The sequence below is a fragment of the Tenrec ecaudatus genome, chromosome 15 (genome assembly GCF_050624435.1).
Source record: "Tenrec ecaudatus isolate mTenEca1 chromosome 15, mTenEca1.hap1, whole genome shotgun sequence".
Lineage (NCBI taxonomy): Eukaryota > Metazoa > Chordata > Mammalia > Afrosoricida > Tenrecidae > Tenrec > Tenrec ecaudatus.
This window is the reverse complement of record NC_134544.1, coordinates 86,326,527-86,347,675: the sequence shown is the minus strand read 5'-3', so window position 1 is coordinate 86,347,675 and position 21,149 is coordinate 86,326,527. Positions and strand designations below refer to the sequence as shown.

The following is a 21,149-nucleotide window of genomic DNA, read 5'->3' as shown; positions in this document are numbered from 1 at the left end:
CTTGCAATGCATCCTCTCTCCTTCCCCCTTAAGATGTGAATACACATGATGATAGTGGACGACTCCATTACCTGTTTCTTGTGTGGGAACATTATTGGTTTTCTTTCCTTCCAAGGAATTTCCCCAGTCCAATGATATTTTAAAACTGTGGGCATGGAGTTCTTCATAAAACATGTCCAGCAAACCTGAAGAGCGGTGTCTCCTCTGGTTTCTGACCTGGTGGATTCCGGTTCTCCTTCTCTTGTCATGATCGGGAAAACTGGCCATTTTTCACTTGACTTCATCTTCTCAAAGAGTCAGCTTTAGTTTAATTGGCTCACTAATTGTGTTCCTTCTATTGTAATTATTTGTGTTTTTATATTTATTCATTCCTGCCTGCCCTGCTAAGCTATGATATGGCATACTCACCTTTTTCTAGTTCCATTAGTTGGAAACTGAGGTAATTAACATCCGAGTTGTATTTCAACATGATACAGATGTTTGTTGCTACAAATAGCTCACAAAGTGCTCCTCAGTTAAGTCCAACAGTTTGTTCTGTTGTGCTTTCATTTTCTTTCTCTCTCTTTTGTTAATGAATCACTATGCTTTAATGATGTTCAATTTGTAACCATGAAAATACATCCTTCATATCAGATATTGACATGATGATTCATAACAGTAGCAAAATGACAGCGATGAAGTAGCAATGGAAATAGTTTTATGGTTACTGGTCACCACAACATAAGGAACTGTATGAAAAGCAGCATCAGGAAGGTTGAGAACCACTGATTTATAGTCTCAGATAAGAGATTACATTTTGACCTAACTAGTGTGGCACAATGGACTTTGCAATGCCCTCTGACTGATCACCTGGCTATTCACACCCAACTGTGACTGGAGGGCATTCAATGGAGGCTTCCTCTATGTGTGGAGCTGCAAATGTCTACTGTCATCCACAGCCTCCTGCAAATCAATGCCATTCCTTCATTTACATCGCCCTGTCGGCCCATTTTAAAGCTGTTTCAGTTTTTAGTTTTTAAAAAGTGGAGGGGAAATACAGAGGGATGAAGCCCCTGGTGAATCATCCTTGACCATGGACCAGAGAGGTGAATAGCCTGGCTAACATGCATAATGCATTGGAAAGCATATTTAGCACCCTATCATTTGTTCTCCCTTAGGATCCATTTAAGTTCTCGTTTTTAATAGTTTCTGCTTTTTTTCTATTGAGGTTATGTTTTACTTTGTTACTCTTGTTAGTTTATTTTGTTTATTTGTCTCAATGTTATTCTGTATATGAAATCCATTGTAGGTCAACCTATAGAAGCAGTAACTAGATGAATAGTTACTTAGGGGTATCGCAAGGAGGATGGGGGACATGGGTAACTAATAACAATTAGTACAAGACTGAAGAAAATGGTCTAAAACTGATGTGGTTATGATTGTACAACACTTCTTGATGTGATTGAACTAGTGAGTTGTATGATATGCGAATATATGCCAATAAAACTATCGATGGGGGAATATTTACTGTCTTGGCAATCCACAGGGTCTATAGGGTCTCTACGAGTTGGGTGCTTTCATTTTCATTCAGTCCCATTGTGTTGGAGAGGGTTCTCTAGAGAGACAAACCAGATTGCTAGTAATTATATATAAATATATTTATAAAGATAGATATATAATAGAAGAAATGAACCGTTAAATTATATACAGATAGATAATATAAGGAATTAACAGTTAAATTATAAAGCAGTGAGGCACTAGCAGTCCTTTAACGCTTGAGAGTCACCAGTTGCCAGTCCCCTTCTGTAGAGAGAGCTGGGCTATATATCTCCAGGCAGCCAACAGCAAGGCAGGTCCCCAACTGTCATCAACTGTCGGTCCCCAGCTCCAGAGGTGAGCATTCCAATCGTGTAGGCTTAAAGGGACCTCAACTTACAGCGACACAGTCCACAGGCTAGGCATCCCACAGGTAGTGTACCCCTTTAAACTGAGGAACAGAACAAGCAAGGTGAGACTTAACGAGCCATTTAGCCCTCTGCCCTTCAGTTAATCCTACTTGTGTTTATCGGCCAGGCTGGCACAATAAAGTATCGCACCAATACACCAATCCAGGATATAAAATCCTTAAATACATGTCATAGCTATCAATGATGCAAACAACATTTATATATAAAAAGGTATACTTGCACACATGTGATTTAGTGTATGAATAAAATCTACAAATTAATGAAAATTGCAATATCTTTGGGGTATTGTTATGAATATTAAGGAACATGTCATTAATGGAGCAAATATTTTGGAGGGAACGGAAACCCTAGAGGTTGACAGGATGGTCCTGTGCCTCCCTATTGCTCTGGCTCTAGAAGACTTGACCCTGTGTTTTCTAAAACCATGTGATCCCTATAGACCACTGTCATTATATCAGGGACATTGTGTTTGTAAGAGCACTGAGTCCTCTCACTGTTGCTCTCACACAGTAATGGACCGCTGTGCCCTCGGGGTCATTGTGCTCAGCTGCAGCGAGAACTGCTTGGTGGGCATTCTGGAGCTTGAGCATCAGTTCCTTAGCGATGGGCGGGGTTTCTTCTACTAGAATATATTGTTCACAGACTACTACAAACTCTTCTGCAGGTTTTGGGAGTTCCAGCTCTGGCAACATGGAGTCATCAGACACAGCGAAGCTTAGTGAGAGGATCTGTGAGGGATTCATCACTCCTGGGTCCAAGTCTTGGAAAACTGGGAACAGGGAAAATAATCACTGATGACAAGTAACGGAATCCTATGTCAACCTATTTTTGGAATCTTGACACGACTTGTGAGAAGTAACCACTAGGCAGAAGACTCTCCACAGGAAATTCATGACTTATGGACAAGGTCAGTGGATCCTACAGAACTCTGCTCATGATGTAACATTTTTCACTGTGCTTGCAATTTCACCTGGAAATGGATGAGGTACTTTGCATATTAGAAGCCTATGAAATAAAGTAAAGATGTTCCTAGCCTTCTCAGACACTGAAAAGCGAAAGGATGACCCCATCATCTTCTTTGGGATAAAACCAACGTGAAGTTCACTGCCATACAGCTGATTCTGACTCATAGCGACTCTAGAAGATAAATTATAATTTTATGTTGAAAAGCACTCAGGAAAAAGAAATGTGTGAAAAGCATACAGGAAAGGGGGAGCCGAGTACAAGGATCTACATGTGACCTCCTCCCTGGGGGATGGACGACAGAAAAGTGGGTGAAGGAAGACGTCGGACAGGGAAAGATATGACAAAATAATAATTTATAAATTATCAAGGGTTCATGAAGAAGGGGGCTGGGGAGGGAAGGGAAAAATGAGGAGCGAATGCCAGGGGCTTAGGAGGAGAGCAAGTGTTTTGAGAATGATGAGGACAATGACTGTACAAATGTACTTTACACAACTGATGTATGTATGGATTGTGATAAGAGTTGTAGGAGTCCCTGATAAAACAATTTACAAAAAAAAAGAAATGTGTGGCATGTTACCAACATGACTCTTGCTGAGAAACAAAGACAGGAGCTGCATGACAGTGACAGGGGTCTGCTTTCCTTGGAGCGAGCAAGGACTGAGCAGGAAGATTCCCCAAGGAAAGCTCCTGAAGAAGACAGTGGACCAAGTTTACAGTTTTAGGCAACTATTCCAATAAATTAGCATGCCAATGTATAGGATGATGAATGTTTAACACATTTCACAGGGATGGTCAGTGAATACAAATTAGGGTGGGGTTACGATTCTTTACAAGATAGGGTCTTTGTAGTTCTTGGTTCCAAATGTTGTCTTATTTGGTCTGGTGACGTATCTATGGTGACTTTTGGTTCCTTGAACAAAGTTCTTCTCTTCCATGTGATCTGTGACCTGAAGGTGGACATGCTAGCCTGGCCAGGTTTAGTGAAAACTGATACGTATGTGGTGTAAAGGGATATTTTTCTGAGGAAAGGGCTCAACAGAGGCAGAGTCTCAGGAAGGAAAATGCAGAATAATTCTGGCAATAAATGAGGTATTCTGACATTCTGTGACAACATCCCATATCCAAGGGGAAGCTCGACAAGCTGTGGGATCTGCATTGTTACACAAAGTTAAGCAGGTTGGGGAATGGGCTCAAACAGATTGTTCAATGTTCATGGTTGTTCTTACTCTGTAGTCAGATTCCCTCTAGCTATTTATTATATTTACAACAAATAGAATCTTGCCACAAAAGATTAGTTATTGAAGGCATAAAGATAACTTTTCCCAGAGATGGTAAGTCCATTGTTATTGTTCCTTTTCTCTCTCTCGTTCTTTCTTTTTTTTTAAGGAATTTGGCAGTGATTGGCAAATATCATTTCTCAAGAAATGTACATAGTATTTCCTTTTTCTCTTCCTCCTTCCAAAGACCAAACTGGAGTTTGAGTTAATAATCAAACAGTTTATTGCAGGAACCAAGCAATCCTGGAATGGACAATAATAATTGTAAGGATCCACAAAGTACTGCAGTGAAGAACTTTTTCAGAGTTCAAATTCCAAAAGATCCTGACACTTCCAAGAAAACTCCAATTATTTGATCTTTATTACTTTTGTCACAAATAGACAAAAGATTGAGTACTTTGAACCTTTTTAATTTATTTTGTTTTTAAATATTGGGGGTGAGAATGAATGCTCTACCTCACTGCTGTTGTGAGAGTAACTGGGAGGAAGGAAGGAGGATGCCTGGAGGTTTCCTGAGCTATGTTGATTTAAAAACTCAGTTCAAAATAAACAGTAATCATATACAACTAAAAAAGAGTTGGAATCTTGCCTGCATCTTTTGTAAAAGCCTTTCCTTGTTTGAAGAGAGTTCTTTTGCTCTCTTCACAAGAAAAATAAAAAGGTGTTGAAGGGGCGAGGGGGGGCACAAAATCATGGCTGGTGGCAGGTTAACTAAACACGGCCTCAGGTTTGACTTCCGGAAGAAGCAAAGGACCATGATTAGGATGGGGACAACAATGAAATTTTAAAACCCCACAGGATTGAATCACAGCCCTCTCTTTTCCAGATGTGATTCATGCAGTGTTAGCTACTACTCCGATATCTGTCAAAGGCAATCCAGGATACGTAAGCTCCAGAGAAAGTGCTAAATGAGTAAGTCTCTCCTCTTCCATCCAGAAGAGACTCACCAACACCCTTCAGAACTTTACATGACCTTTCTTTACAATGCAGGTCAGGGGTCAGAAAGAAGCCATCAAGGCTGAAAGTATGTGAGATTCAAACTGAATTTAGTGGGCTCGTTATGCTCAGGTGAATGAAGGTACTAGTAAAGGGTGCTGCTAGTACTATGGATTTCCAGAAGAACAAACCGATCTTGAAAACGTACAGCCAGATTCCCTTTGGGTTCAAGGATGGCAAGACTTTGTCTCATGTACCTTGGACATGCTCTTGAGAGAGAAAGTCCCTGGAAAAGGACAACATGGACGGAAAAGCTGTACAGCAACTCAAAGAGGAAAACCCCCAAGAAGATGAATGGACACATTGGCTACAACAATAGGCTCAGACTGAGCCACAATGTTCGGGATGATGCAGGACTTGGCAGTGTGTCAATCTGTGAGCATAAGGTCAGTGATTCAGACCTGACAGGAGAGCACTGTGTTAGTCTGGGTAGACTAGAGAAACAAATCCTCATAAACTCATATGTATATAAGAGAGAGTTTTATATAAGAGCTAAGTATACATTAAGAAAGCATCCCAACTCAGGTCAGTCCAATCCCACAAGTCCGACCATTAGCCCTTATGTCCGACAACAGTCTACAAAGCCCTGCTCAAACTCACAAAACACACGCAAACGTGCTCCAAATGCAAGCAGGGTCACCCAAAGAGAACACGTTTCAGCAGGGTTTCCAGACTAAGTGGAAACCACTGAGAATGAATCCATTGCCACTCCAGGCCCTGAGCCTCACCTCCAGGTCGCCCTCATTATCTCCAGGCCTTGCCTCTTCCCACAGACACCACCCCACCCCCTCCCCAGGTGATGCAATTTCCTGCTGACCCCTCTTCCTCTGCCTGAGAAGGAGCCCAGTGAGTGCCCCACGAGTTTCTACCGGTGGGTGAGTTTCTGAGTTTCTGTGCGGATCCCGGGCGCGGAATCCCCGCAGGCCTGGCGTCCCCAGCTGTGTCCGGCTTCCCGCGGACTTTACGCTTCCCGCACTCTGTCCGTCAGTTTCAGGTCGCCGCGACCCCCTGGGACATTTCCGGTGAAACCCTTTCTGAATTGGGTGCAGGCCTCTCATGGGTCTGGAGACCGCTGGCCGCTTTTCTTGCTCAGAGCTCCTCCTGCACCCTCACCCCTGGCTCCAGAAAGGCGCGATTGGGGCGGGTTCTTGCCTAGGCCGGTTCCCTCCATGTCAGGTCTCCGGCACGAGAGCAGGGGACCCCGGAATGGCCTTTACCGAAAGGAGAGGCCAGCCTTGAGGTCATCAGGCCGCTCCACTGCTGACCGAAGTCTGTGTTAGAGCTTAACTTCTCAGCACCTTCCTTTGAAAAAGGGTACCTTAGCAGTGACGGCCCCAGATCCCCACACAGACTGAGTCCTCACTGGAATTGCAGAGTCCCACGTAGAGTAAACCTCATTGAACGCCTTCTGACCAGGAAGCAAAGTTGTAGGTAACATGGCCCTCAGGCAGAGGGTGTTAGCTAGCGAGACACTCGCCCAGACCACTCACTGAAACAGATGGAAACAGTAAAGCTTTATTCAGACAAATTCGAATCTGGGCTCTCACCAGCAACTGAGGCAGGCTCAGACTGTAAGGCGAGTGCCCCGAACAGCTTCAAAGGGAAGTTATTATACTTCCTTGTGGGGCGTCTTGCCAAGCAAGGGGAGGGGGACGGCAAGTTCTTGTGTGAAACTGGCAAAGCATTCTCAGAAAAGTGAAACAAAACAGTTTTTAAGTCTAACAAAGTAAGTTTTACATTTAAGGTCAGTTTGTCCCCAGTGGTCTGCCAAACTATACTGTAGGTAGGCTAGGCTGCTTCTTGGAGCGTAAACATCCTGGGCAGGCTGCAATTCAAAGATTTTCCATTTCTGACTTGGGGACGGACAAGGGGTGTGTGTGTGTGGGGGGGACTGGACCTGCCTGTTAGTGTTACATGGCACCCATTCTTGACCAGGCGGGGGTGGCCTGCCTGTTATTGTTACAGGGCACAGTGTCACAGAGGGCTTTGGAGAGTGTTTTTGGAGTGCGGCCAGCTCCAGTAAAGCTTTTCATTCGATCCTTTTCGGAGTGGCCCTGATTAATCCTCAGACCTCCATAGAACAGTTTCTTGGGACCAAATTCTAAGTATGTAAACGATTTTTATCCTGTTGGATTTTTTTCATATGTTAACTGTTTTTTCATTTTCTTTGAATTTACTGTGCAAAAAGTGTGCCCTATTAATAGCAGCTCATTTTAAAAATTGTGTCATAATCATTTCTAATAAAAGGCAACATCCAAATATACATATAACTCATATATAGTAAGATAGGATCTTATTTAAGCTAAGCTACTGTTTTCTCTGTGCCCCACTGCATGGTAGTGCTTGAATGTTCTAGTCTTTTATCCATGTGTTCTTGATAAGAGGCTTGTTTTGTCCACTGCGCTACAGTGGGTTTTGTGAGTGATGCCATAGCACCTTACACTCCTCCTTATGGTTTCTAGGCTGTAATCCATGTGTTACCAATGGCCACCTCATGGAACACAACTGCTTTCATTTCATGGAGCTGCCAGTCCTCTAACCACTGGAGTAAGAGGGCTTCTTCACAGACTAATTTAGATGGGCCACTCTGACATGTTTTTCATTATAGACATGGCGATCCTTAATGGGAATTATGTTTGTTATTCTGATTTAGTCATATTTCCAACACACTATCCATGTGCATACATAGACATGAATATGCGATCATCATGTTCAATTTCCCCTTTGGTTAGGTGCCATGAAGTTAATTCCATCTCGTGGCTATGTCATGTGAGTTCCATAGTGTTTCTGGAGCATCATATTTGTGGAAGCAGATCTCCTGTGCTTCCATAGTAATGCGGGCTGTTTACCCCATCAAGCCTCAGTGGAACAGTCTAGTGCAAGCTATTTGTGCCCCCTAGAAGCTTTCATTGTCCCTAACCCGCCAAAATAAACTCACTGCCACAAAGTCAATTCTCACTCATAGTGTTCCTTTATAGGTGTGCGAGATCAAAATCTGTACAGAAGCAACCAGCCTCATTTTCCTTTTTCAGATGTGCTGGTGTGGTTGAACTGCCAGCTTTGAGGGTAGCAAATGAAGCCAGCATTCATTCTTCCTCCTAGAAATGAACCAAATCAAGCAGATGCCCTGAAACCCACACCAGCTCCTGCAGACTCCATGTGAATCAGAGCACAGGGATGTTGCAGAGGGGTTTCTGTGACTGGTTTCTCAAAGTGCATCACCCAGGCTTTCTTCCCTGGAGACTCTGAGTAGACACAAACTCCCAATCTCTCCATGAACACCTATCCATGTTAACCATCTGTAATGCTCAGGGACACCAAAAACTAAGCAAGGGACACATGTGCAAATACACACACTTAGAAAAGCCAGAACCTATATAAGTTGGAAATCTTTTAGAGAAGGAAAACTCAAACTATTGTAAACTATAAAATGAGGTTGAATTTCTAACTATAACATGAGAAACCACACAGTTGAATTTGTAAAATTTGCAGGTCTAGAAAAATAAAGTCATTCTGTTAATTTTCAGCTATCAAGTTTTTATGTGAATTGTACAGATATATGTATCCTAACTGATCTTTTTACCATAGCTAGATAATAAAATTAATATCAACTTTAATAGATCTTCAAGAGAGATGGTATATGTAAATAGCTTAATATTCTTCCTGAGTTTTCATGGAAGATGAACAGGGATCCTAAAGATTTTTAAGATGTACAATATTTGAGGAATTGAAAGTGTATTACATTATTCTATTTAGCATAATCCTGTACTGTGTAGCATAATCTATTAGGAACAGATATGCAGTGGCTTCAAAAGGTTCATTGATAAAGTCCATTTTTATTCCATTTTTCCATGACCTTTTTGAAAGGCCCTTGTGCATTCATGGCATAAAGGATTGGCTACCAATGAGCTCCTTGTATCTCAATTAGATAATACTTGATAAATACTACTTGCCTACCATTGGATTTCATATGGTGACTATATGTGGTTTCAGAGTAAAACTATACTCCGTAAGATTTTCGTTGGCTAACTTCAGAAGTTGGTCGATTTCTTCTAAGGTTGCCTTCATTCTCTAATCTTTTATTTGGTAGCTGAGCACTCAGTTGTTCCCACTACTCAGGGACCTCCTTTAAGGACCTACATCTTGAAGTGTGAGTGCTTGCTGTCAGAGCCCTGTGTTGTGTCAGGAATTAACGTCCCTTACAGATTGGTGGCCTTTTTCTGGGGCTGTTTTTCTTTTTCTGTTGGTCTTTTATGTGTTCCTGTAATGATACTTTATTGTATGTGGGATATATGAACAAGGGAACTTTTTTGTCCCAGTGGGTTAAATATTGAGCTGCGGACTGCAAGGGCAGCTGTGCAAACTCACCCAAAATATGCAGGAGAAGTTGAATCTGCCTGCTGCAGTAAAGATGTGCAGGTGTGGGAGTCCGATAGGGAGTTCTACACTGTCTGATAGCTCTGCTGTGAGTTGGCCAGATGTGGTGGGAGGGAGTTATGTGTGGACAACGCCAGACCTTGTTCTTGAGCACTTATTAGCTATTTGAGGCTAAATGCAATTAGATTCACCTTTTGTGGACTGTTGTGAAGTGCGAAAAAAAATTTTTTTGGTGACAGTTTTGGGAACTGATCTATTTGTGAAGAAGAGTTGTTGTGGAATATGCTATTTTAAAAAATCATTTTTTGTGGGCTCATACAACTCATCACAATCCATACATACATACATTGGTCCGTTGTCTCCCTTCACCCACTTTTCTGTTGTGCATACCCCAGGGAGAAGGTTAGATATAAATATATATGTAATTGGTTCCTTCTTTCCGCCCCAACCTCCCTCTACCCTCCCAGTATTGCCACTCTCAGCACTGGTCCTGAAGGCATCATCTGTCCTGGATTCCCTGTGTTTCTGGTTCCTATCTGTACCTGTGTACATCCTCAGGTCTAGCCAGATTTGTAAAGTAGAATTGGGATCATGATAGTGGGGGTGGGGGAGGAAGCATTTAGGAACTAGAGATAAGTTGTATGTCTCATCGTTACTACACTGCACTGTGACTGACTCATCTTCCTGAAATTCGTCTGTATGGGGATGTCCAGTTCCCTACAGATGGGTCTTGGTTCCCAATCTGCATTCACCCTCATTCACAATGATTTTATTTTTTTGTTCTGGTGATGCCTGATTCCTAATCCCTTCTACAGCTCGTGATCACACAGTTTGGTATGCTTCTTCCAACTTTTGGGCTTTGTTGCTTCTGAGCTAGATGGCCACTTGTTTACCTTCAAGCCTTTAAGACTCCATATGCTGTGTCTTTTGATAGCTGGGCACCATTAACTTTCTTCATCACTTTTAATGATGTATCAATCTGTCTTCAGTGATCGTATTGGGAAGATGAGCACATAATGGTATGATTTTTTGGAACATGCTACTTTTTTATTTATTTCAGTCTTTTTTTATTTCTTCATTGAAGTCTCAATGACACACTTTTCTGGCATCCTTTATCTTTATTTAAGTTTAATAGGTCAGCCTGGGGTTTGACTATCCTTAAAACATAACAAGTAGATTCCTTCCTGATAGCCTGTGGTCTGGTATTTTCTCCTCTAGGAACAAACTCTTTTGGGCTATCCATTAGTTAATTCCCATCACATCCTTCAAATCACTGTTTTCAATGAATTAAATTAATTAGACTACTAAGGGCAGATAACAAAAACCACCACTAAACAAAAGGGCCCGATAGGCAGGTACGCAGAATGATTTCAGAATGGAAATCAGCTGAGAGAGTGCCTATGTTCAACCCCCCCCCCTTCTGTTTTTCAACAGTGTGCACCCATGGTGATGTAATGCGCTATGTGTTGGGTTGGTACCCACATGTTCAGCCATTCAAAACTGTAACTGGTCCACAGTAGAAAGATGAGACTTTCTACTCCCTTAAAGACTCGCAGTTTCAGAAACGCACCGGGCCTGTTGTACACTGCCCTATGGGAATGTTTTGAGTCCGAATTGACTCAATGACAGTGATTTTTATTTTTAATGTACAACAGAAAAACAAAACAACAGAAAACATGCCCTGTGACCTCCGTACTCTGAGTTCAACATGGTCAGCTTTTTTCTCTGAGACGGAAATGGTGACTTTGGGCTCATCACAATTTGGTCATGAACCTGAAAGTCCTCATTTGCATTTCTTGTAACTATTGCCTCTTTTGTTTTACTTTCTTGCTACTGCTTCTTCATGCTCCATTCATTTTTCCAGTGTGGGATTTCCATGAATACTTATTGCTAATGTGCTTTTCATTTGGTGGGTGACCTTGGAGCTTCCCTCTCCTGGCCATGAAGACCTGGGTGCTCTTTGACTGCTTTGCTTGTATGTTTGAGAAAGGAAATCAAACAGTATTTGCAAACTCATCACAGAACCCCCCTACATTGTTAGAATTTCCTTATCATGCCAAGGTTCACTAGCTAGTTTCCTAAAGTGATCATTTTATTTCTCCCTGTGCTAGTTCATGAAATGTAAATATGCATGTGTTACTGCTTAGGATCCACCTCTGTTGCATTTCTCATACAAGTTGTGACCATGTGACCTTGTGCTTTTGTTTTTGTTAGTTGTTGTGGATTCATTTTCAATTCATAGCCACCTCATATGTCCAGGGTAGAACTCAGTTGGTTTTAGAATGGCATGCCCTCTCAGAACAGATTGGTCATGTTTTGCTTTGATTTGCTCAATGCTGTGCCTGCTCTGCCTGGGTGTTACATTTCTTCAATCAGTTGAATAAATGTAAGAGCCAGTTATATGGGCCTGAGGTAAGCAGTATTGTCTGAGGCTCCAGGCTTTTACAGGAAAATGAGTTCCAGTTATCTGAACTGAATACAATGTTTTCTTCATCTCCTCGTCGTACTACACAGATCTCTAGATCATCTCTGTAAGCGATGACTGACGGAATAACAAACTGTCGGTGTATGAACAGAAATGTAGTTGCCAGGCACTTAGTGGTAGGTAGACATGGGAACCTGCATGCCGACTCCATTCAGCAACTTACCATTTGAGCAGTACTGAACATGTACTTGATGGTTTGTGACTTTCTTCAGCTATATCCCATTGGAAGCAACATCTACTTAAAAGAGACAAGAGACTAAATGAGCCAATGTGGGAAATTTAGGGGAAATTGCTTCAAAATCATGGTTGCGGAATAAATGCAGTGTTTTATCATGAACATGTTGTGTGGAAGAGACTCTAGTGGTTCATTGGTTGAATTGATTGGTTGCAGGCCATACCCTCTGTGGCTCCAGCATACAGGGCGCATCAAGATAAGACAATGAGGCTGCATGATGTACAGACTGGGAAACACTAACGAGCAGTTTCACTCCCTGTTAAATGGTCAAAATGAGTTAGAATGTACTTGATAGCACTACATTTGGTTTGGTTCATCATGAAGGAATGGGAAGGCTTTAAAACATGGCACCTGATGCACTACTGTGGATGAGATTTTGAAAGGCTTATTGGATCGACATTAGGTTACACTGTTGTAGCAGAATTGTAGGGTGACTGGGGCAGGTCATGTGACTTTATGTTATAGCTAGTTGGCGACGCAGTGAAATTTTAGCATGAAAGTGAAACCGTTTCTATGTTGTTTTTAGGTGGCATCATGTCCATTCCAACCCCTAAACCCTCTATTTAACAGCATGAAACACTGTTCTGTCCTGCATCATCACAAATGTTCCCACGTTTGAGCCCATTGTGACAGCCCCTGTGTCGATCCATATTGTTGAAGTCCTTTCTCTTCTTTGCCTCTCTCTCCCTTACCAAGCATGATGGCCTTCTCCAGGGACTGGTCTATCCTTAAAAAATGTGGGAACAAAAGTCTGACAAGTCATAGAGGCCAGTCCCACAGCTGAGAGAATGCTAGTTGTCATCATGTTCAGCTAGTCTGCCTTCCATGATCTGCAAATGTGAAAAAGTCTTCAAAAAATCTAAAATGTGAAAACATCTCAAAGCCTGACACAGTTTACCAGTCAAATGCATTGAAGTTCAGTCTACTTATACGAAAATTGGAATCTAACTACATTTTCCCAATCAGCAAAAAGGACATGCTATTATGATATTTCATAGATTGTGCTCTTTTGTCAGTATATCCTATGAGCTTGGTGTATATTTATTAGCGTGTCCAGTGTTTTTTGAGGGGAGGAGCAGTACATAATAATTACATGACAGTAGCTTTGTGTCTCAGAGTGGGAAAATTTGGAGGATACCTATATTCTTTTTGTTCAGATACTTTTTTAAAAAAAAATCTTTATATTAGGGGCTCATAGAACTCTTATCACAATCCATACATACAACAATTGTGTAAAGCACATTGTACATTCATTGCCCTCATCAATCTCAAAACATTTGCTGTCCACTTAAGCCCCTGGCATCTTACACTGCCCAGTATCTCCCTTCACCCCCTTTTCTGTTGTCCTTCCCCCAGTGAGGAGGTCACATGTAGATCCTTATTAACGGTTTCCCATCCATATCCACCTCACCCTCCCTCCATCCTCCAGGTATCTCCACTCTCACCACTGATCCTGAATGGATCATCCGCCCTGGATTCCCTGTATTTCCAGTTTACAGGTGATATCTATATTTTATTGCTAACTTTCACTCTGGCCAGTTGCCCCCCCCCTTTTTTTTTTGCTCTGTTTCCCTGTTCAATAGAGTACAACAGTAGAGTGACTGGAAAGTAGTTGAATAACATAGACACACTACAGGAAATTTCATAATTCCTGAAATAATCATGTCTGTCAGCAGGTAATGCATCAGCTCTTGATAACGTAGAATTCTCCAAGAGGCTACCATGGATCCAGGGCTTTGGCATGCTACTTTGTTAGTTCATATCAGTAGCTCTCCAATGGCTAAGGAAGGACTACAGGGGGAAGCACAAATTCTGCAGTGTTTCCTATTTGTTATCTTGCTTTTACCATGTGCTTCATGTTCTGATAAATATTCTGGTTGGTTCTGTGCAAGGAGGTGAATTTGTCTCCTCCCTCCAATGGAAGAGAGGATATGATGTGGAATTGAGGCTTTTTATTTTGGTCATTTATCTGATTTGTGTGTTCTGACTGTTCTCTATTCTGAAACAGAGATAGATAGGAATAAGGTTGCAGTTGGTCACAGACAAACTGTACAGAAATAAATTCATTATGCTAGAAGCATGCAGTCGTTGGGACAGCATGTAATTAGTGAGGAAATGTGTCTAGTGCAGTGGTTCTCAACCTTCCTAATGCTGCGGCCCTTTAATGCAGTTCCTCATGTGCGGTCACCCCCAACCCTAAAATTATTTTCATTACTGTAATTTTGATACTGTTGTGAATCAGGCAACCCCTGTGAAAGGGTCCTTCGACCCCCAAAGGGGTTGCATGCAACCCACAGGTTGCGAACCGCTGATCTAGTGGGTGAAGTGGGTTATTTAAACCCTGTTGGAAATCTTTAGTAGAACAAGACCCCTGTGTCTAATCCATGTGAAATGAAGTCTCTATTTCCCAGGACTGTCATCTTCATCCTTTCACATAGTGGAATGCATGGCACCTTGCTGAACCCGAGTATATGGGATATTTTAGGACACTGTGGCTGTTGAAGAGGTGGCTGTGGATTTCTCTTAGGAAGTATGGGCATTGCTAGACCTTTCTTAGAGGAAACTATAGAGACATGTGGGGATGGAAACTTTTAGAAACCTGATCTCAGTAGGTATGAATATTTTCATTAGAAAAGAAAATTGTGTGTGTGTGTGTCTATCTGTGTGTGTGTGTGTGTGTGTGTGATACTCACTGATGCTACTGCAGTATGTGGCCTGAGTAATGGGAATACTTTGTTATATAAACAAGTGTAGGAATTTCCCCCATGAATCTAAAGCATAGCGTTATAATAACTTCTTATGTCAAGTGTGACTATGAGTCTGCTAAGTTTCCTTACGCGTAATAATGCGAGTGTTGACCTTTGGTGCAGAGAGAGTATGTGTTCATTGTGCCTTGTAAGAACTCTGTGTATTTTACAAGGTTAACGTGATGACTTTCATTATTTATTTAGAATCATTTTATTGGGGGCTTGAATAAATCTTACCACAATCCATCCATACATCCATTGTGTGTCAAACACATTTGTACATATATTGCCTCATCATTCTCAAAACATTTGCTTTCTACTTGAGCCCTTGGTATCAGTGCCTCATTTTTTCCCTCCCTCCCTGCTCCCCCTCCCTCATGAACCCTTGATAATTTATAAATTATTATTATTTTGTCATATCTTACAACTGTCCGACGTCTCCCTTCACCCATTTTAATGTTGTCCGTCCCCCCAGGGAGGAGGTTATATGTAGATCCTTGACATCGGTTCCCCCTTTCTGTACCACCTTTCCCTCCACCCTCCTGGTATCACCATTCTCACCACTGGTCCTGAAGGGACCTTCTGTCCTAGATTCCTTGTTTCCAGTTCCTATCTGTACCAGTGTCCATCCTCTAGTCTAGCTGAATTTGTAAGGTAGAATTGGAATCATGATAGTGGCTGGGGGCAGCATTTAGGAGCTAGAAGAAAGTAATATTTTTCATTCTTGCTACACTGTACCCTGACTGACTCGTCTTCTCCTTGTCACCCTTCTGTAAAGGGATGTCCAGATTCTTACAGATGGGCTTTGGGTCTCCAATCTGCACTCCCTTTCATTCACAATAATAGGATTTTTATTCTTTGATGTCTGATACCTGATCCCTTCGACACCTGGTGATCACACAGGTTGCTGTGCTTCTTCCATGTGGGCTTTGTTGCTTCTCAGCTAGATATCTGCTTGTTTACCTTCAAGCCTTTAAGACCTCAGATGCTATATCTTTTGATAGCTGAGCACCATCAACTTTCTTCACCACATTTGCTTATTCACCCATTTGTTTTCAGTGATCGGGTTGGGAAGGTGAGCATCATGGAATGAGAGTTTAATAGAACAAAGTGTTCTTGCATTCAGGAAGCACTTGAGTGGAGACCCAATGTCCATCTGCTTACCTTAATACTAAACCTATACATATATGCACATAGATCTATTTCCCCATCATCACATGTAAATATATTTGCATATGTGCATGCCTGTATTTAGACCTCTATAAATGCCATTTGCCTCCTAGCTCCTTCCTCTATTTCCTTTCACTTTCCTCTTGTCCCACTATCATGCTCAGTCTTCATTTGGGTTTCAGTAATTCCTCTCAGTTACATTGCCCTTCATCAATCCCTACCAGGCATCTACACCCTCCTTGCCACTGATTTTGTGTCAGAGGAAAGGCCAGCCCCTAACACATCAACACGGATCCGGTAGGTGCAATTTACAGTAATGATAAGTAAAGATTATAGTAAAGTCATAGCATGAGAGAAAGAAGAGAGATTGAAATAATAGAGTCAGACACATTTCATGGTAGCATGCTTATCTCAGCCTCACTTGGTGGTCCGCATGCAGAGAGAGAGATTTATTGCTAACCAAGTTTTTTATATTCTCTGGGGATGGGCAATCCCCCTAATTACAGGTGAAGACATACATCACAGGAAAGGGTTGTGTTATGGGTAATGCAGTAATGGCAGGGGGGTGATCTACGGGTTCAAATGCTATTGGAAGAGGAGGGAATAAGGATATACATTTGACAAGATGGGCAGACCCGAAATGTATGAGAGTGGCCTAACTTTGGCTGTTACTGAGCAGATTTGACCTGTTCTCTGGCTCACTATAGAAACCATTATCAGTAGGGTATAAACCCACCCTGCAGAGACCAAACTGAAGCCTTTAGGGAGAAGTAGCCCATTGTCCTTAACAGCAGGGAGTGGGCCCTATTTGTGGTGGGACCAGACAGTAGTCTGGCAACTGATTGCCTTCAGGGAGGTGACTTGACAATCATTTACCATTAAATGATAGCAGTATCCTAAGTCTAACATATATTTGTGGAGATGACTTGGGAGAAATGTTTCCCATAATTTTGGATCACTTATTGTTCCCTTGTCCCTGGGTTGGTTAACACCCACTGATAACACCACTTCCTTCACCCCACCTTTTTCCCCTTCCCCCTCCCCCTCCAACCATGGGTCCCATTGTTTTCTTCTCCGCATCATTTATCCAGCCTATCTTATCTAGATAGACCTGCAGAGATAATATGCACAGGCACACAAAAAGCAAAACAAAGCAACAAAAGAAAACAAAAAAAGAAAAGCCTGTAAAAAGTTCAAGGTCTGTTTATTGACCTTTAGGAGTGTTTTCCTGTGGAGTCTGATGGGCTGCCACACGCTGGCCCAAAAGTCTGTTTTTGGTACTCCCTTGGGACTTCCTCACTCTGCTCCCCTTGTTCTGTTGCACACCCTTAGTGTTTTGCCTCGGTGTGGTGGGGTCAGATTGGATGCAATTCTCACACAGTGTCTCCAGCGTCGTCTGCTGTAGGACTATGGGTAAGTGAGGGATGTCATGTTTCATAGTGCGGCCAGCCATAGGTCCTCTCTTTGCATTGGCTGCTTTGAGTGGGGATATTGTCCTTAACGCTTGGTTGGCCAGGATGTGTTTCACTCTCTCTTCCTCCCTCTTCATTTTCTCCCACATGCTCTGATCAGTCATATCCCTCTCCTTGATCTGTAGCCTCATTGTTGTCCTTTGAAGTAAATTCTTATGCGGGGAGGGGTAGCTGACCTTGTAGTTAGGATTAGGGGTGGCCCCTCAGATACTTTTCTTATAAATTGATTTTCACCCACCTAAAATCCACAGACTTAGAGGAACATAGGATTGGATTGGTATCAGGGAATTGGTGATTATCTTTTCACACTCCTTGTGCTGTGCCTTTCTCCAAGAGCAGCATGTCAGATACACCTTTTTTGCCCTCATATGACACTAATGTGATGGGAACCTGCCTTAGGCTGGGTTGTCTAGAAAAATAAAACTATAGACACTTACACATGCATAAGAAAGGGCTTATTATCAGGACAATATAACAGCCCAGTCCAACTGAAGCTCATGGGTCCAATGCTAGCTGGAACATCCATGGCTCAGTGTGTTCAAGTCCCCAAACTTCAGTTTTTGGGTGAACATCAATCCTTTCTGCTGTCAAGCTTAATATATATATATGTCTGTATATCATATACATATATGTATGTCTATATATGTAACTATATAATCACTCTAATATTATATGTGTCCAGAAATTCCTTATTTTAATTCATCAGTATATAAGGACCTTCAACACTACAGAAAACTACAGGACTCTAAATCCATGACTTTCACCACAAAATGGGTGGAAACAAATTCCCCATTTCAAGGTTCTAATCTGAATAATTTTTTACTTTTCTGTAGGATAAATGCTATAATTTTTATCATGCTGTATTTTCTTTTTCCTTTTTTTCTTAAATCATTTATTGGGGGCTTGTACAACTCATCACAACACACACATCCATCCATTGTGTCAAGCACATTTGTATATTTGTTGGCATCATCGGTCTCAAAACATTTCTTCCTACTTGAGCCCTTCGTATCAGCTTCTCATTTTTATTCCCTCCCTCATGAACCCTTGATAATTTATGAATTACTATTTTTTCATGTCTTACACTGACCGAGGTCTTCCTTCACCCACTTTTCTGTTGTCCATTCCCCTGGGAGGGGGTTATAGATAGATCATTGTGATAGGTTCCCTATTTCTCCCCCCACTTTCCCCTTCCCCTCCTGATTAGCAATTAATAGTGAATAAGTACCAAGAGTTATTTCAGCGTGTTGAAATGTAGTCTACTACGTTTTAATATTTATTAGCTATTTATGCCATATTGTGAATATTTTATGGATATGATAATTAAATTATGATTAGAGGAATTTTTATTTCTTTTTGGAAGCCTCTTCCTTAAAAAAAAATGTTAACCTGATTGCTCTAGTTAGAACATACAGTCAATTTTTAATATCACTGGTAACAGTGGACATACATGTTTGTCCATTTTCTGACGTAGAGTGATTTTTTTAAAAAATATGACATTTTGACTGTTTCCTTTTAGGAATGTGTATTAGTATATTAACATATTGAGCTATATCTGTTTTATATTAGATTTGTAGAGGTTTATTTTCTTAGCATTAAAAGCCTTTGACTTTGTTTAGTATGTTTTATGTGTCTATTTAGATTATTTATTCATTTTTTACATTAATTGGTATATTACAGTACTTATTTTCTTATATCAAATCAACTGTAGGATAGATTCCAATTAATCATTGTATATAATTATGTTCGTGTTTTATGACTAAATTCCCAATATTTTCAAGAACTTTTTCATGTAGATCCATTATCAATATTGATCTACGGTTTTCTTAAAGTATCATCTGACCTTGTTAACAGGTTACTACAGGTCTCATAGAAAATGTCAGTAAGTATACTCTCACAATCATTGTTATGTTTCACCCAATAATGTGAACTTAGACAAAAAACATAAAGTGTTTATTCATATTGTGTGAATACTCTGGTATCTAGCTGCCAGAATCTTAAACTTCTATCTGCCTTATACTTAGCCTTGAAGTTTCTCATGGAATTTAATTTTGATTCATTTGATTATAGACTTTTGAGCATTCTGAAACCCACTCAACTCTCATAGATCACTTGCTCTGGCTGGATCCTCTGGTCTTGTTAGCTGACACTTCAGTGTAGAGTGAAATGTTTTAATGACTACTCTTGACAGACAAGTAGTCACTCACACCTGAGACTATGGATGGGACATCCTTGAACCCAAGCCAATAAGCTCATTCCTACAGTGTGTGTTGTTTGCCTTCAGTCAGCATTACCTAGAAAGTTCAGAATCCAGAATCTAGGCCAAGCTGACAAAATTGTTGATAAGTCATCTCTTTTCTGGATCCCTCTTGTACTTTTAAGCTTCTGCCCTTTACCTACCCCTTGCCATTCCTTGCCTGTAGGCTGCAGGCTTTCCCAAAGGCTTTAAAATTGGACATGCGTAAACCCAAGAACTTAAAGAGAGTGGCAAATAAGCATTCCCCTGTCAGGTTTTCTTGTTTAGGATATCTCTGTGTTGGCCAAGGCACCTCTAGGATGTCCTATTGGTGTCCCTCTGTCTCTTGTTGTCCACCTGTACAAAAACTTTCTCTACTTACCACACTATTGTGCATAAATGGGCTACCCAACCTTAGCCATTTCTTCACACAGAATAGATATTGTAAAGAATACCCAGGATGCAAGGGGATTGGGGCAGGTTATACTTGATGACAAGCTCAGCCTGGGATGGAGTGGCATGTATGAGCATGATTCAGCTTGATCGCTTTAGCCAGTATGTCAAGGGTTACAGTCTGAGGTACAGTATGGGCTGGTAAAGAACATTCTTCCTAAAATATTCCTTTCTTCAGTTAGATTGCTGGTGAAAGGAAGATGTTTACCTTCAATGGAGCTTTAGAATCTTTAGGCCTTTAATACTTCCACTTTATTCTAAAAATAAATATTGTATATATAGGATGTGAATCCAAACTTGATAATGATATTTGAGAAATTAGTAAAATTGCTCTCTAAAGGTAGAGTGGTCTTTTGTTTAATGCAAACACCCTCAGCTTGGAGCATGATTTTGATCCTAGGTGGTGGGGGTGGTCACTATTTAGCACAAGAAGTACAGGCCTGATATGCCTTTTGCACCATTGCCTCCTCTTCTTTTTCAGATCAAAGATTTGCCACAGAGAAATGGAGCTAGAAATCTGTTACTACTGTTTTGCACTTTGAAGCATGACAAGGAAGGATTTCAACTTCTTACTGGGTTGTGAACCAAATCCATTCACCTGACACCAAGAAGGGTGAGCATCCCTGGGGTTCCTGGGGGCAGCGCTGGGCAGAGGAACTAGAGGAGAAGGAGGATGGATCTGGGCTTCCTGGAGTCTGAACCCAGGAAAGCACCAGTGTACAAGGACCCAAGCTGCCCCAATGGTCAGGGTCCGAGCAATTTGCGCATCTCCATGAATGATAGAATTCA

At 41.4% G+C, this 21,149-nt stretch overlaps 1 pseudogene; it reads right to left on the bottom strand.

Annotated features, from left to right (window-relative positions):
• Nucleotides 1-21,149, bottom strand: part of LOC142427571 (nicotinamide phosphoribosyltransferase-like) — a 54,473-nt pseudogene that overhangs the window by 29,195 nt on the left and 4,129 nt on the right.